The 15528-nt window shown below is 55.2% G+C and overlaps 1 protein-coding gene across 3 annotated transcripts in view; it reads right to left on the reverse strand.

Moving 5' to 3' along the window:
- The window catches only part of LRFN5 (leucine rich repeat and fibronectin type III domain containing 5), a 39638-nt gene extending 27354 nt beyond the window's left edge, over positions 1–12284 (reverse strand). For 2 of the 3 annotated variants that reach the window (XM_030452076.1, XM_030452074.1), the window contains exon 1: positions 11865–11947. The gene's annotated coding sequence lies outside the window, so the exon portion shown is untranslated. Of the gene's footprint in view, positions 1–11864; positions 11948–12166 lie in introns of those variants that run through there. The other variant, XM_030452075.1, reaches the window with a different exon arrangement.
- Between the last annotated feature and the right edge of the window lie 3244 nt (positions 12285–15528).

Consider the following 15528-nt stretch of genomic DNA (forward strand, 5'->3'; position numbering starts at 1 on the left):
GGCACAGCAACTGGAGCCAGGGTCACACACAGAAGACTCAGCCCTGAAGGTTGGGTTCAGCATGGTGGGCACAGAGGAGGGGGCAGGGGCATGGGCAGAGGAGTAGGGTCACAGGAACCATCACACCTGGAGAGCTGTGCATGAGGAGCTGCCACTGAACCCATTGGGCCAGCCAAGACCACTCCTCTGACAGCCCAGAAATGAACATTTGCAAGGATGGTAACACAACATTTAAATCAAGTCAGGGATGCTGGCAGATTGCTGTTTCCATCCCTGTCCTCACTTGCTGGGGAACTGGCTTCCCTCCATTGTCTTTTTCCTCTTCGTTAACAGGTAACAGGTATCATCCCCCCCAGCCCCTCCAACTGCCATCCACACACCACACATCACCTTGGCTGTCTGAGCACCAGTGGGTAATTGGGAGCACAGCAGAGAGCGTGGTCCTGGATCCCAGAGGTGGTGTATCTGCAATTAAGTTCATGATGAAGCAGCACTGATGCATCAACACGAACTGACAGCATTTAGACACCGTCACAGTGCAACACAGCTGTATCAGAGTAGTGCACAAAATCCTCCATGGGAACAAACGCCACATCCACACTCCAGCCTTAACCAACAGCACATTTTAAAGGAAGCAGAAAGCAGAGGTGAGAAGAAAATAATATCTCTTTTATATCAAAGACAGCTGATCCTGCCAGCACATGGACATTCACCCCAAGCATCACGGGAGAGCTGCAAGGCTGTGACTCACCACGGGGGTCTCCAGATTTCATTGCTGCCGTGCAAGGAAAGGGGCTCAAATGTTGTAATTTTGGGAAGGACTGGAAGAAGCTGCTTGAGCTCCATGGAGAGAAGCAGCACCTGGGAGGTTTGAAGTATAAAAACTGTAGCAGATGGCATCAGTGCCAGGAAAACAAGGCTGCCAGGACAGAGGGGGGAGCCTCACGTCCCTCCCACCCCCCCTTCAGGGGAAGAGGCACAGAAAAACCATCTCCTCTGCTGATACCAAAGTTGGGAAACCTGCATTTTAACCCCTTGTCTTTGAAGCCCGGTTGCCATGGCTACCACAGAACAGCCTTGCAGCAACTGGGAAATCAGCATTAATTTCCCCCTCCACCCCAAAAAAGTACGTTTTTCTCCAGCAATGGGCTTTTCTATACAGAGAGACAGGGTTTTATGATCTAATAGCTCCCAGGCTGCCAGGGTGGAAATAAAGGCCCCGTTCACCTGGGGAAGGCAGGAATTGGTCTGCCTAGAGCTTGGGCTTTCCCCTGCCCTGAGGTGTGTGAGGGTGGGCAAGGGCAGGGGGGGCTGGGGCAGCTCCTCTGCATCATCCCCAGCGCATCCCTTCAGCATCCTACGGCAGCCCTCCCGCCCTCCTCTGCCCTTTCCTTTTTTTGGCAGGGGGAACAGCTTACTGCTGGGGCCTTCCTTGTTCTACCTTCTGTGCCTAGTCTGCTGTAAAGACAGCTGCCAGACTGCTGGCAGTTTGGGGTTTTCCTCCTGACAAACACTAACTGGCAGAAAAAACAAACTCCCCGCAAAGCACAACTGAGGAATAAGTGCTACAAAGTAGAAGCAGTTTATTCCAGTGTTTACAAGTCAGTCTTTGGTCCTCAGAGATAACTCTCTGCTGCTGTCAGGTACTGTTATTACACCAGCACTGCCGGGCTAAGTGAGCCTTCATGTCTGAATCTGCTCACACATGTTCAAATACCCTTTTTTTCACATATTTGCATTCAATACGAAAGGAGGGTGGCACTGCCTGCTCTGTGCTGCAAACTAAACATACTTTTGTCATGTTATTGCACAGAAAACCACAGCATCCCTCTGACCAGTATTTGTCATTCTGGACAGTCCTGGTACTTTTGTACCCACCCAGTCCCAGCTATGCACTGGAGTTGGGCTGGCCGAGTTGCATGGTATGCCTCTCATCTGGGAGCAAATCACCTCTCACAGAGGTTTAAACTCTGATTTATCATCTCCAAATCCACTGAATTACCTACGTTCTACTCTGCAGTTCCTCCTGTACAGTCTTCCTCCTGTTAAGGAGTTTTTACATCTTTCTTTTCCTTTGCTGGCAGAGCTGTGCCCTGCCCCCGCTGCCAAGGCACCACAAGCCACAAATCCCTCTGAGCCCCCCACTCCAGTTCTCTGTCAGCTCCCAGAGAAGGCACTGTTGCTGGGCAGGACCCGGGCTTCATCTCCCCAGAGGCTGCAGCAGGCTGATGGGATGGGTGAGAGGTGGTCCCAGGACATGCATCCTGCAGCGTGCCCACTCCCCTGGCATCCCTCAGCTCTGGCCTTCAGAGTCCCACCAACACCCATCATGCTCCACTTCCAAATAATTTCTCACATCTCAGAGAGGTCCAAACTGCTGACCGGACCCAACACAGCTCTAGAAAACACACTGAAATGCAGCTTTATTGGACCTTGTGTCTGCATGCAGAAAAATGCCCCTGAGCCAAACAGGAAGGGCAGGGAGAGCCCCAGGGGGGCAGCTGCTCCCTGCTGCTGCTGCTGCTGTCTTGGTGCTGGTCCTGAGGGCAGGCAGGAAGCAGCCACCATGCTGGAGAGCAGAGTGTGAGACTGACCTGGCTGGCATCCACATCTTGACATCAGCAGGTCAGCCTGTCACTAATTGAATTATACCTGCATTACTTAATAAACAAAGAATACTCTCCACATTAGAACGATGTAATCCTTTAATTGGTTTATGAGCGCAGAGTCCCATGGGGAGTGTCACAAATCCATCAGGATGCCCTGAGCACTGCAGTTCTGAGCTGGAGAGATAAGGGGTGTCACACGTCTGGGCTGAGCCAGCCAGGGAGCCGAGCCAGCACCCCGCTCCACCCCTTGCTGCTAATGGCACCAGCACCGGCACCAGCACCGCTCCTGAGGGCTGCAGAGCCACCAGCAAACACTGTTCCCCCAGCACAGCAGCCCTGCCTGCCAAGGCACTCTCCATCACTGGCTGCCCAGCCCCCCAGTAGACCCCACCACCACGGTGCCCCTCACAGAGCCATCCTGGAGCAGGCACATGGGACCTTTCCAACAGAAACACAGGCAAGGCAAGTGCTGAAAACCCCCGAGTGCACCCCAGCCCCTAATTCACACTTGGCCCATCCAACCTCACCACTGCTGGTCCCACCTAACTCCCCAAAAACACACAGTGGGAACATCAGGTACTTGTCCCCCATCACCTCAAGGTAAAATTTCTCTCTGTTGCACCACACAACTTGCTAACACAGATTAAAACCAAGACTATGCCTGTGAAACTCAGCATGCTTTGAAACAGCAAAGGAGCCCTGGCAGAGGAAGACCACACTTGGCAGAACTCAGATATGCTGCTCCATGACAGGGGGTTGGACTAAATGACCTTTAAAGGTTCCTCCCAACCAAATGCATTCTGTGATGTCTCACACGTGCAAACATCAGTTTAGGATCAAGCCGCCCATGCAAAAACCTCATTTTTGCATCTTAATCCTCAGCATTACCTCCAAAGCCTGTGCTGCCGCCAAAACCAGAGACTGAGGAGGGGGCAGGGCACAGAGGCTACAGGAAAGATGGAAAGGAACTTTTTACAATGTAGTGATGGGAGGAGGCAGAATGGTTTCCAGCTGCGAGGGGGGAAACTGAGATGAGATATAAGGAAGAAATCCTTTGGTGTGAGGGTGCTGAGCCACTGTCCTAGGTTTCCCAGAGAAGCTGTGGCTGCCCCATCCCTGGCTGGTGGGAGGTGTCCCTGACCATGGCAGGGCAGTAGAACGTGATAATCTTTAAGGCATTTCCAACCCAAACCAGCCTGTGGTTCAATGCCCTGTGCTGTGCCATGCTGCTGTGCACCGTGCCACATGGCACCGAGCACTGTCCTCTCACTGGAGGCCATGTGTGCTGCTGCACAGGCATTTGGTTTAGATTTTCTGTATCCAGCATTACAGAAGAAACACACTGTGCCCTTGGCGCGGGAGTGATTCTTCTGATCCCTGTGGGCATTGTAATGCTGTTGTGCCCTTCGCTCTCCTCTTTTATCCTTCACCTCTCTTCCCATTCTCCATATAAATCAAGGAAGCATTACTGACCAACAGGGAACCATTTGGGTATCTGATTTCACGTACAGCCTGAATTTCAGCTGCAATGAGCAAGTCTTGCCTCTGTACAGCATTCTGAGTCTCACTTCCTGCTGGTCACAATTTTGCTCCTTGTTATTGTTATTTATTTATTATTATTATTATTATTTTCCAGATGGAATTTAAATGCAGTCACATGGTCTGTACATAAGCTTCTTTAATTTTTTCTTCTCAGAAGAAATTAAGCTTATTCAGTTCAGCTCTTTGTAGACTTCAGTGAAACCACAGAAGACAATAACCCAGCCCGTGTGTGAGCAGCAAGGGGCTGCGATGCTCCAGCAGAGATGCTGTGGATCACGTGCCCGAGCAATGCAAGCAATCTAAGGGCATTTACCTAAGCAGTTTATCTTTTACTCATTTTTATATACCACACAACGCTACGCTAGTAAAGATCATTTAAAACCTGTTTTCCTAATTTGCTCTCTTAGAAATTAATACAATCTTCATTTGGAACTACCAGGCAGCTGTAACTATTCATCCTGAACTGTGGTGTTCTTTTCCATGGTATTTATCATGTTTTCCTTCTATGAACAGGGAAGGACAGGGGGATTACTTCAGTCCACAGAAGGTGTTTGTTTGCAGAATGCTTCTTAAATAAAACAAGTTAGAAACAGAGTGTCTAATCCAGGGCAGTTATGGGTGATAATGAGCACAACAGAAATGTGAGCCCTGGGGTAAACAGCCTCCCATTTCAACCACGCCATAAAAACGTCCATAGATCAGACAGGGTGTGCTCTGCAGGCTTCCTGACAGCTGGGCAAACAGAGCCCCTGCACAGGATGGTGGGGAGTGAGGCTGGGGTGCCCCGGGGTGCCCACCATGTGCCCAGCCAGCCACCTGCCAGTTACTGCTCAGGGGAGGCTTGGCACATCACTTCGACCCCCCTGGCTAGCCAAGTGACACTCTGGGGGGCTGGGGACCACACCATGGCTCTGTTAAGACTCAACACTAAGGCCCAGTGCTCACTGAAGATGCCATGCCATGCAAAGAAACACAAGCACCCCCATAAACTGGTAGCCTCTGCAGAGATGTATTTCACTGCAAACCTCCTGCCCCACATAGACAACTGTATGCACTGGGATTTTTATGGCTTTCTATTAAATTGCCCGAAGCCAGTGCTTTACATCATACACAACTCCTCTGTGATTTCCAGGAACTTCTCCAAACTGCAGGGTCCCAGGGAATGCATCTTGCAGAAGCAGTGCTGCCCCATCACCAACATTAGGTGTGATCACACACACATGCAGACCCAGGGTCACAGTATAGCCCCAAGAGCCCAGAGCCAGGAGCAGCCCCAGGCACAGGAACAGCCACACCACCTGCAGCAGGACCACTCCAAGGGAAGCCCAAGGAGGCACGGTAAGTGCTGGCCTGAAGAAGACCAACAATGCCTGTGCAACCAGGCTTGGATGGTTCCCACCAGTCACAGGCTGGTTTGGGTGGGAAGGGACCTTTACAGAGCACCCAGCCCAACCCCCTGCAGAAAGCAGGGACATCTCCAACCAGATCAGAGTGCTTAGAGCCCCATCCAACCTGACCTGGGATGTTTCCAAGGATGGGGCACCTCCCATCTCTCTGGGCAACCTGGGCCAGGGTCTCACTATCCTCACATCTCCTCACATATAGTCTGAATCCACTCTTTTAGCTTACAATCATCACCCCTTGTTCTATTGCCACAAGCCATGCTAAAAGAAGCCACATACAGCTCTTCCACCAGGGAAGCATTGAAAGAGTTCCAGTGGAAGCTCTCCACTGGAATGACACTGGAGGTACAAGAAATACAACCTGAGGCACTGAAGTTTTCAGAACAAACTATTAGGAAAAAAAAAAAAGAAAAAAAAAAAAGACTGCTTAATACCACTATGATAAGACTATAAGTACCACTCTGTAACTTCCAAGTCTAAAAAGAGCTGTGAGGGCAATGGCAGGCTGAACAGCCATGTACACCAAGGTGTTGGGAACGCAGAGCCCACCCAGTGCCACACACACACATGAGCTACGCACCCAGTCCTGCTCACCAAACCATGAGCTTAAACTTCTGTCTGAACACGAGCAAACCTCCTCATCTCAGGCAACCAAAGTGATGCTACGGGGCAACTAGCCGCTCCATAGGAGTTTCCAACATGCACAAGACTATGATGGGAGGGCTCCTTGCTGCCTGCTGATGTGAAGAAGCTGAGAGGGGAGACCTACGTGGGGTCCTCTGTGGTGCCCACCTGCAGTGAGAGAGGGGTACATGCAAGGGAACGAGAGGAGATGGCACCCACAGAACTGGTCACTAAGTGTAGTCCTTGCCATGTGCCTTTGGACAAGAACAGAGCTGTTTGGAGCTACCCAATCCATCACTGCTAAGGCCAGAGCATCAAGTGGCCAGCAGCCCAAACAGGAGGCCCTGTGCAGGTGCTCTGCCACTGGAGCCTGGATTGGGGTTTGTTCTATTCTCATCTCATTTCCTGACACCACAGTGGTGCAAGATGCTCAGCTTTCTGTCAGCTTGCCAGGTGCATCCATGGCATCCAGAGCCCTGCTGTTCTCCCGAGCAGGTGCCCCTGGGCTGCAGAGCCCTCTCCCCAGGCTGAGGCTCATGGGGGCAAGAGGGAAGCACCCATTGTGGCTCTGCATCTACAGCTCGGACCCTGGTCCTGAGCCACCCAAGCAGCATCGCCGCAGCCAGGCATGGATGGAGATGAGATGCAACACTGACATGTCAGGAGGAGCCTGAGCACAGCAGATCTGCCCACAGCACAGAAAAACAGCTCCGTACCGCGCAGCAGAGCTGAATCACAGCCCCACAAAGAGGGCTCTCTTGTGAAATACCACACACCTGGCAGAGCCACTGAGTCACAGCTGACAAGGAGACAAATCCTGCTCGCCTTACTCAGACCTGCTCCCACAGAGCCGTGTCAGGGGGTCGTAACATCAAGTATTTAAAAAGCATGTCGGTGAAAACAAAAACAATGCAGCTACCAGAGCACCGACAGCACTGTTGACTGTGTTCCTTTGCTGGGGCAGGCACTTCACAGAACCAGAAAAGACTCTCAAGTATGGCTCCGTCCCAGAGGAGTTTAACCCACACCTCAACCACAGGCAGCTGAACATCTCAGCATTACCTCTCAGTGTTGTTAAAGAAATCTCATCCCAAATCCCAGCCCCAGCAGAACTGTCACCAGGATACTGAAAACAGATCTGGGGGACTCCTCTCTGTGTGACTTTTTATACTGTGCTTCTTCTTTCCTGTATGTCTTTTCCTTGCATGTCTGCTGCTGGTCAGACTTTCTGAGACGGGAGGCACAGCTGCCACAGCTCACTGCTGCCAGCTCTGGTGTCAAGCTCGGGCCTCCTGCTTCGCCAGCCAAGCGCAGAGACTAAGCAGAACAAAGAATTAGAAATAAATACCCAGGGAATATCAGATAGCTGGCAACAATGCTGAGGCAATGGAAACTGAAGACTTTTATCTGTCACCATTCCAAAAGTCCAACATGATCTTGACAGAGAAGCATGAACAAAAACTTAAAGAGAAAATAAAGCTATTTCATTTTAAAGTAAAGCTGGCTAATCATGTGTTTTCATGAAAATGTTTGCTAACAGATAGTGAGTCCCTGGTGAGAAACTTCATCTAGAAGAGCAACCTCAAAAGCAAGGCACTGGACATAGGTTTTGCAGCAGCATCAGGACCCAGCTTCCAACATTCAGAACTACCACTCGCCACATGCTACACAGTGAGAGAGGCATCCACTGAGGCTCCCATTACTGCTGGAATTAGCTATTTGATAAATCACCTTTTGCATTATTCAGCCCGCTTGAGGCAAATATTATTTGTAGAGTGATTTATTTCAGGGGAACACAAGAGCTATGGCCCAGGTCAGGGATGGTGGGCAGCCAGAACAGGGCAGGCAGGCAGGGAGCCTTTGGGCACCACTCATTCCCTCACACCCTGCTAAGTTATGGGTCAATTCAGCAAAGCTACTGACATGCAAATCTGTGCCTTCCAGTCCTTGGCAGGACCACAGGCTGGAGCCATCCCAGGAAGAGTGCCCTGTCCTTGGGCTACAGCAGCCCAGGCAGGATCCCCCTGGAGAGCCCTGTTTCCACTCTCCCCTTGCCTCATTTATCCCCTGAACACCAACCCCTCTCCTTCTCTGCATTTCTCCAAGAACTGTCAGTACGAGCTGCCACAGTGAATAAAGCCACTGCCATTACTATTTCATGACAGGCTGCAGGACAGTCACACAGCCATTACTGTCATCACCACAACACAACCAGCAACCCATTTTGTTGTCTGGGAGCACACCTGAGGCCTCTAGGAACCCCATAAGGCCTTCACTAGCTCCAGACAAATGTGTACATGGACTCCAATGCACCCCTCTGCAGATGGGATCTGTGGGAACACTTATGGGGGCCAAGAATCAGAGCACTGTCTTTCTATTTCAGTGCAAAGTCCAAGATTATTTTATACATATTTCTAGAAAGAATGGTTCACTGTTAGGCAACCTTATACTGGTTTGTATTCAGCTTTCTAGGGTTGAGCATGTCTCCAGCATTGCTCCTGTCCAACCACATTTCTTTCTGCTGTTCACCTACATGGACAACAGGCTTTTATTTCCAAAGCATCTTAGGTAACTATCTGAAGCATTGTTTTCATTTAAAACACACACCCCTCCCCTCTCTTAGCACAAAAGTCAAACGGTGTCAGCAAGCACAGTTTAATAGCATGATACTGAAAAGTAATTTTACTAGAAATTTTACTAGCTAGAAAACTCTGAAGCCTGCAGAGGATATATTTAGATGTGTATAAATAGACAACACTCAGTGATGTCTGGTCAGAGTACAAATCTTCCCTAATGCATGGAATATGCCTGGCCCAAAATGCTTGAAGAGCACTTAGACAAGCCTCTTCTATTTGGCTCAAGTTCTGCAGGCCCGTTAATAGCAAAGCTATTAGAACGATTTTCTGGACCAGCTGCTTGCTCAGAGAATATTCAAAAGATTGCACTGTAAAACTGAACCTGTTACCACATCTGAAAGCACAGGCAATATTGATCAGCAATGGAAAGCCATTAGTTCTCCAGAGTCTGAAATATCTCCATGTGCCCCCATGGATGGACAAGCCCCCCCCAGGCACCTCAGGTGCTCCATCTTCCCAAGGTGCAGGCACCCTTGCTTGCCAAGCCCATCCTTCTTGGCACACCTCCCTGTATCTCCTCAGCTCTTGGGGAGAAACCTCACACTTCAGCCACCACAGTGGTAGGAGCTCACAGGAACCCTGGTTGGGGGAGACCTGGCTCCTTCTTGCCATGCTGTTCTGCCACATTTCCTCTCAATTCTCTCTGCTTTGTACACCCACCAGCCCTGCTCCTGAGTGGGACAGCCACCCCTTGCCCTTCCTCCCCTCTCTGATAACTCTGCCCTGTCACCATTCACTCCTTTGGTGACCGACAGCACCAGCTACAGACAACAGGAGCCGTATGCAAACCTCAAACCAAGCCCCTAGAAAACCATTCTGAACAGCACTGCACCCCAGTCCAGCCCTGCTCCTGGTGACAAACAGGACAGGAGCTCCCAGCCCAGCAGCTCTTCTGGAACAGGACAGCTGGAAACCACTCCTGGAGCTCCATGTGGCTGGGCCAACAGGTGAACTTCTTCAGCCTTGGACTTGCACTAGGTTCCCGAAACACCCAGGGTTTACTTCCACTGACTGCACTGCCGTGATAAAACCAGTCACTGCTCTTTCTGCAAGCAGAAAGGCGAGCTAATATGCCAGGAGAAGCTTCTTAGTGAGGCTTGTGACTCCAGGCCTAACTGGCAAGCTCTGATGCATTCTGATACAGTCTTACGCATTTAAATGCATTTATTATGCCTTTAAACAAATGCATAATCCCTTGAGTACAGTATATATTTAGAAACATAGATCAGGAAGGTGTTTGGGCACTGAGAACACTTGGGCTCTGCTATGGCTCCCTGCGCAGAATCAAACCTGACTCCCAGCCCAGCAGAGGTTGCCGGGCCAGGCCCCAGAGCCCAGAGCACACCTCCACCTACCAGGACAGACCACAGTAGCACCACTGAGATGGGGGCTGACACCAAGGCAAAGCCCAGACACAGCTCACAGCATCAAGGGAATATCTCTAAGCCACTGTGAAGCCTGACCAGAGGCAGTTCAAGATGCATATAGCCCGAAGTACCCCAGTTCAGGGAAGCCCAGGCGTGCTGAGATGCAGCAGAACCATGGCAGCACTGGTTCCAGTAGCATAGCCAGTTTGGGCATCTCACCACCATACTCCTCGACACATCCACAGCCAGGATCAGTGCTGCCCAAGCCATCCAGGGCCCCACCATGGACAGGCAGCCACCTGTGCATACATCACAGTAGCCAAGAAGGCTCTAAAGACCCAGGATGGATCCACCTTGTCTCACTAGTTTGTTGCCTGGCTGCACTGACTTGAGCAGGCCTGGGCAAGCCAGCACTCACTCCAGAAAAGAGGAAGAAAGCAAGGGAGTGGGAGAGAAAACCCTGCTGCCCGGTGCCACAGTTGGCACTGAGAAAGGGCAGTGCCCACGCCAACACAGACCATGTGCCTCCCAGCCCATGCTGGCCAGCAGCATCACTGAAGGGCTTCCATAACTGCTCCAGCCCAACCATTCCTGTGCCTCCTCAGGCATGACAGCCCCAAACCGGGCCTGGGCCTGTGCACGTTCCCCCTCTGTGGCCTCTGCTCAGCTCCAGCTGCTCCTGGGAGCCAGGACATTTGTGTGCTCCTGACATCAACATGGCTGCAAGGCTTGCGCTGGCTCCTCTACAACTGCTCTGCCATCTCCCCTAACGGGAACCTTCCAGCAGAAAAAAAAAAAAAAAAAAAAAAAAAAAAAAGGTTCATCTTGTCCTACATTTGCTTTCCCGCAGAAGAGAAGTATTCACTACACAGAGGAGGGAGGGGAAAGGAGAACAGAGCAGTTCACAGGTATCCTGGTACGGTGGGGACCACCGGCATCCCTCCAAGACAGAGGAGCCAGGGGAGAGATGTGCGCCTGGGCAGGAGCTGCGGGACGGGGTGATCCTCGGGAGGGCAGGGGGCAGCGAGGGGCGGAAGCGCGGATCTCCCCCTCCCTCCCTACAAGAGAGCCCCGTACGGGCCGGGGCAGCCCAGCTGTCCGCGGCCCCGGGCGCCGCCGGAGAGCCCCGGGTGGCTCCGCGAAGGGCGGCGGCCCCGGGCAGCGCCCGCCTCGCCTCGCCCCTCTGCAGCGCTCCGCGGATCCCCCGCCGAGCTCCCGCCCAGGGCTCGGCCCGGTCCGACCCAGCGGTGGCGGCGCTTCCCGGCCGGCGGCAGCAGCGCTCCGCGGCGCGGAGGGGGCGGCGGCTCCACGGCACCGGCGGCCCTGCAGCACCCCCAGCCGCGGGCGGCCGCCGGCGCCGTCCCGCGGGCAGCGGTGGCAGCGCGGCCCGGCCCGGCCCGGCCCGTCCGCGGGGCACCCGCCCCGCCGCGCAGCCTCCGCGCCGCTCCGCACCCCAAGCACTCCGCGGCCGCCGCCCTGCCGGGAGAGGATCCGGCAGCCGTCTTCCCCGGCCCCGTCTCGTCCCGACGCCGCCCGCCGCGCTGCGGGGCTCGCCCTGCCCGGGGCTCGGGACCCCGCCGCGGCCGCCCACCCCCCCGCTCCACCCGCGCCCCTGTCCCCTGTGAATAAGTACCGCGGGCTGCAATGCAGATGGAGCCGGGCACGGCCGCCCGCCGCGATTACCTGGCGCCTCCGGGGAAGGACGGCGTCCGGAGCGCTTCCCCTGCAGGTGCGGCTGGGCTCCGCCGGGCTCCGGGGTCTGGCGGCGGGCAGGCTGGCCGCCTCTCCGCCCTGTGCCGGCGCTCAGCAGCCGCATCCTAGAGCGGCCGAACGGCGGCCGGCGGCCGGGGCGGGCAGGGCGGCCCCCGCGGACGGCCCCCCGCGGCGGCGGGCAGCGCACATGCACACGCGATGGGGCGGGGGGGGCCCGGGGCAGGCGGCGGCGCAGCCCCCCGCGCCCGCCGGCCGCTGACCTTGCCGTGTACCTGCGCCAGGGTAATCCTCGCCGAGCGCTGCCGCCGCTCCGCGCCCCGCTGCGTAATCCTGCGCGCCGGGGCGCTGCCGCTGGACGGACGGACGGACGGACAGACGGACGGGGACGGGGGGCGAGGGAGGACTGCCGGGGTCAGCCCTGCCGCCGGGCCGGCGACTCCCGGGGGGGCGGGGGGGTGCAGCTACAGCGGAGCGGCCGCGCAGCGCGCAGGGGCGGCAGGGCCATGCGGCTCCGCGCCGCTCCGCGCCGGGCGCGATCAGGCGGAGCAGCCGCGGCAGCGGGCGCTGCGGCGGGGCAGGGCGGGGTGCTCGGCGCCCGCGGCTCGGCCCTTCGTGTCCGCAGCTGCTGCGCCCATCCTCCGCGCCGGCGGCTGCCGCCCGGCCCCGGCCCCGGGCAGCCGCGCCGCTCGCTGCAGCATGGAGGCAGCCGCCGCCTCCCCCGCGCCGCGCCGGGGCGGGCCGGAGGACCGGGCGCCTCCCCGCCCCGCCGCACGCACGGCTGAGCCGCAGCCGCCCGCCCGCCCGGCCGCCGCGCAGACGTGCCGCCGGGCCGCCCCCCGCCACGCCGCGCCGGGACAGGGAGTGGGACTGCGCTCCGCCAGGCGGGGACCGGGCAACGGCACCGACACGGACACCGGCACGGACACGCCTCCGCCTGCCCCGCCGGGAACCGAGAGGGGCCGCGGCCGTCTCCCTCCGCCAGGAGCTCCGCGGGGCAGGAGCAGCGCGCGGGGGCCGCTGTGGTCCCGCCCGGTGCCTCGGGGTTCGACCTGAGTGTTTCTCCGGAACGTGCACCGGCAGAATAAGCCCGCCGTGGCGGAGCAGAGGCGGAGGGTAAGACAAGACGGCGGCGGCAGTTGGGCTGTGCCCGGGATGGTGACGGGCTCCTGCGGCGGGCGGGCACCAGCACCTATCCGCAGCCTGCCTGCGGACCGCACGAGCCGTGACACCGGACTTGCAGGAAGGGACGATTCCGGCAGGAAAAGGAAAGGCTGGGTTATCGTTGGGGTCAATGTATTTGGAAGCCTTAAGTAATTTAGTGATCGTTGTCTGGCTCCGGGGATCTCAAAGACAGAGAGCGCATTTCATGCTACAAAATACGGACACCCTTCTCTAATGCTCTTTTGATAAGAGCATTAAGAGATAAGCTGGAGGTGCTGTTGCAGGACCCGAAGCAGAGCCGCAAGAGGAGCCTTGGAGAGGAGCTCCCAAACCTCCTCAGTTGCGGGTGACCCTGAACCTGGAGGGAGGCAACGCTCGGAAAATTGGTCGCCATCTCCTCGGACACCCTTCTCTCCAGATTGCAGGCAGCTGCCCACTCCCCTGTGGCTCCCAGCTCTGACTGGGTTCTGCAGTCCAAGCACCGAGGGTAGTGTCGGCTGCCGGACCAGCATGGGGGGCATCACTGCTGCAGGGTGCAGGGGAGAGCTCGTCAACTGCCCTGGGCACTGGGAGGCAACAGAAGCAATGTTGCTGGGACACAATGGCGTTTTGCTGGAGATGCATGTGGTGGGAGCCCCATCCCAGAAAAGGAAAGATACAGGGACAGTGCTCATGCCTCTCTGCTCATGCAGTGCAGAAGATGTTTGTGCCTGAGGATGCCACGCCTGGTGTTAGTGCCGGAGAAAAAAGGGAACGCAGCACTTCTCTCAGGCAATGGTCTGCCCATGCGACCTGAGGAAATTGCTCTCCTTCCAATTTCTGAAGCAGAAAGAGAGTTTGTTTCCGTGGTCTCCAGGGTAGCGTGTGACCCCAGGTGAAAGGAGGAACACTCTGCCCAGAGCAGCAGCCTTCCAGCAGTTCCTGAAGCTGCCCAGGGCCTGGCAGCCATGCTGGGTTGTCTAAGTTAGTTTTTATCTCTATGTCCCAGCTGCAGTTTGATGGAGCTGGCTCAGGTCCTTGTAGGGGCAGGAAGGATAAAGTGCTGTCAGGAGGGAATGACTCTAAATCTTCTACTCCCTTGAGGGAAAACTCATTTTTGCTAGGGCTGGCTCTGCGGTTACTCTCCCTAACACTCAGTTCTATCACTCTTGTCCTCTGGAGCTGGAGACAGTCACATACTTGGCCCTGGTTCAGTTTTCACAGCATGCTCTCCCCTGGAGAGGGCTGAGAGACAAGAAGATGCTTGGTGGTAAAATGTCTTTTATCTTGGCTGATGTCTACCAGATCAGACAGTTCTCTGCTGCCCCAGGAGCAGGATAGCTGGCTTGATGGTGACACCAGCTGCGTGGCTGGCACTGGGAAGGGAAGCCAGTGTCTGGGTATGGCTTCCCTGGCTGAAAGGAAATTCAAAAGCCCAGTGGAAATTCGGTGGAAGCTTGTGCTCAGAACTTTGAGTATTCTGGAGAGTATTATTTGCTTCTGCCATCCAGCACAAGTACACTGTGAGGATTGCTTCAGGACTGCTCTGAGTTGGTACCATTACAACACAATGCAGAGACTCGGAGTCCTCACAGACAGCTACTGTAACGTCCTGTGCTCCCTGGCCTCAGCACTATGAACAAGAGCTGCTGCAGCCTCTTTGCCAGCCTGAAATCCATGTTGGATGTGGGACTGAAGTGGCATTACTGCCTTGTTAACATCCTCAGTGGAAGAACTGCTCCTCCCTGGAGTATCTGGGAGTTGTGGACATGTTAAGGAGGTTCACTTCCTGCTGCACGAGGTGGACAGCCAGTCTGCCATGTCACTGGATGTATCCACAGTGACAGTTCTGACTTTGTGTATGCACCTGTCACTTCCAGCCACCTCCCACTCCCTCACCTTGTAATCAGCCTGCTGTGTGGGTGCTGTCCCACAGCAGCAACAGGGCAGATGCTAGTGTCTTCGTTTGAAAGCTGGACAGCCTCGAGGGTGTTGGGATGCTCTTGGCTGTGATCTGCCAAGGTCAGAAATCCAGCCACTCCAGCTGCAGGAGATAGTGTGTGTCCCTTCCTGCATCACAGTGTTGGTGATGACCATCTGAAGAACCTGTCACCTTCAGCTGCTCAGTGGGGTGATGCTGCTGAGTGGTCCAGATGTGCACAGCTGCCCCTGGCCTGGAGGCTCTTTGTGCAGGTGTAACTGGGCACTTACACAGCAGCTGTAGCTCTTTGGCTAGAGTAAAACCCCAGCATCTCTCAAACTGGATGACAATGTTGCAATTTAATCAATGTCTGAGCACATCAGTGACTCCTGACCTGTGTGACCACATGTGACTGTTGTGATGTTTCAGGTCATATCCTGAAACCATCCCCCTCCCTCTGGTTACCCCTGCCCTGGGGTCTCTCCCGGAGGTTCTCATGGCTGCCTGGGCGACACCACAGAGGGTGTCTGCCTGCACACTCCCTTTGATGTCAGGGGATGGGCTGTTTGGGGA

Source organism: Calypte anna, chromosome 5A (genome assembly GCF_003957555.1).
Source record: "Calypte anna isolate BGI_N300 chromosome 5A, bCalAnn1_v1.p, whole genome shotgun sequence".
Taxonomy (NCBI): Eukaryota; Metazoa; Chordata; class Aves; order Apodiformes; family Trochilidae; genus Calypte; species Calypte anna.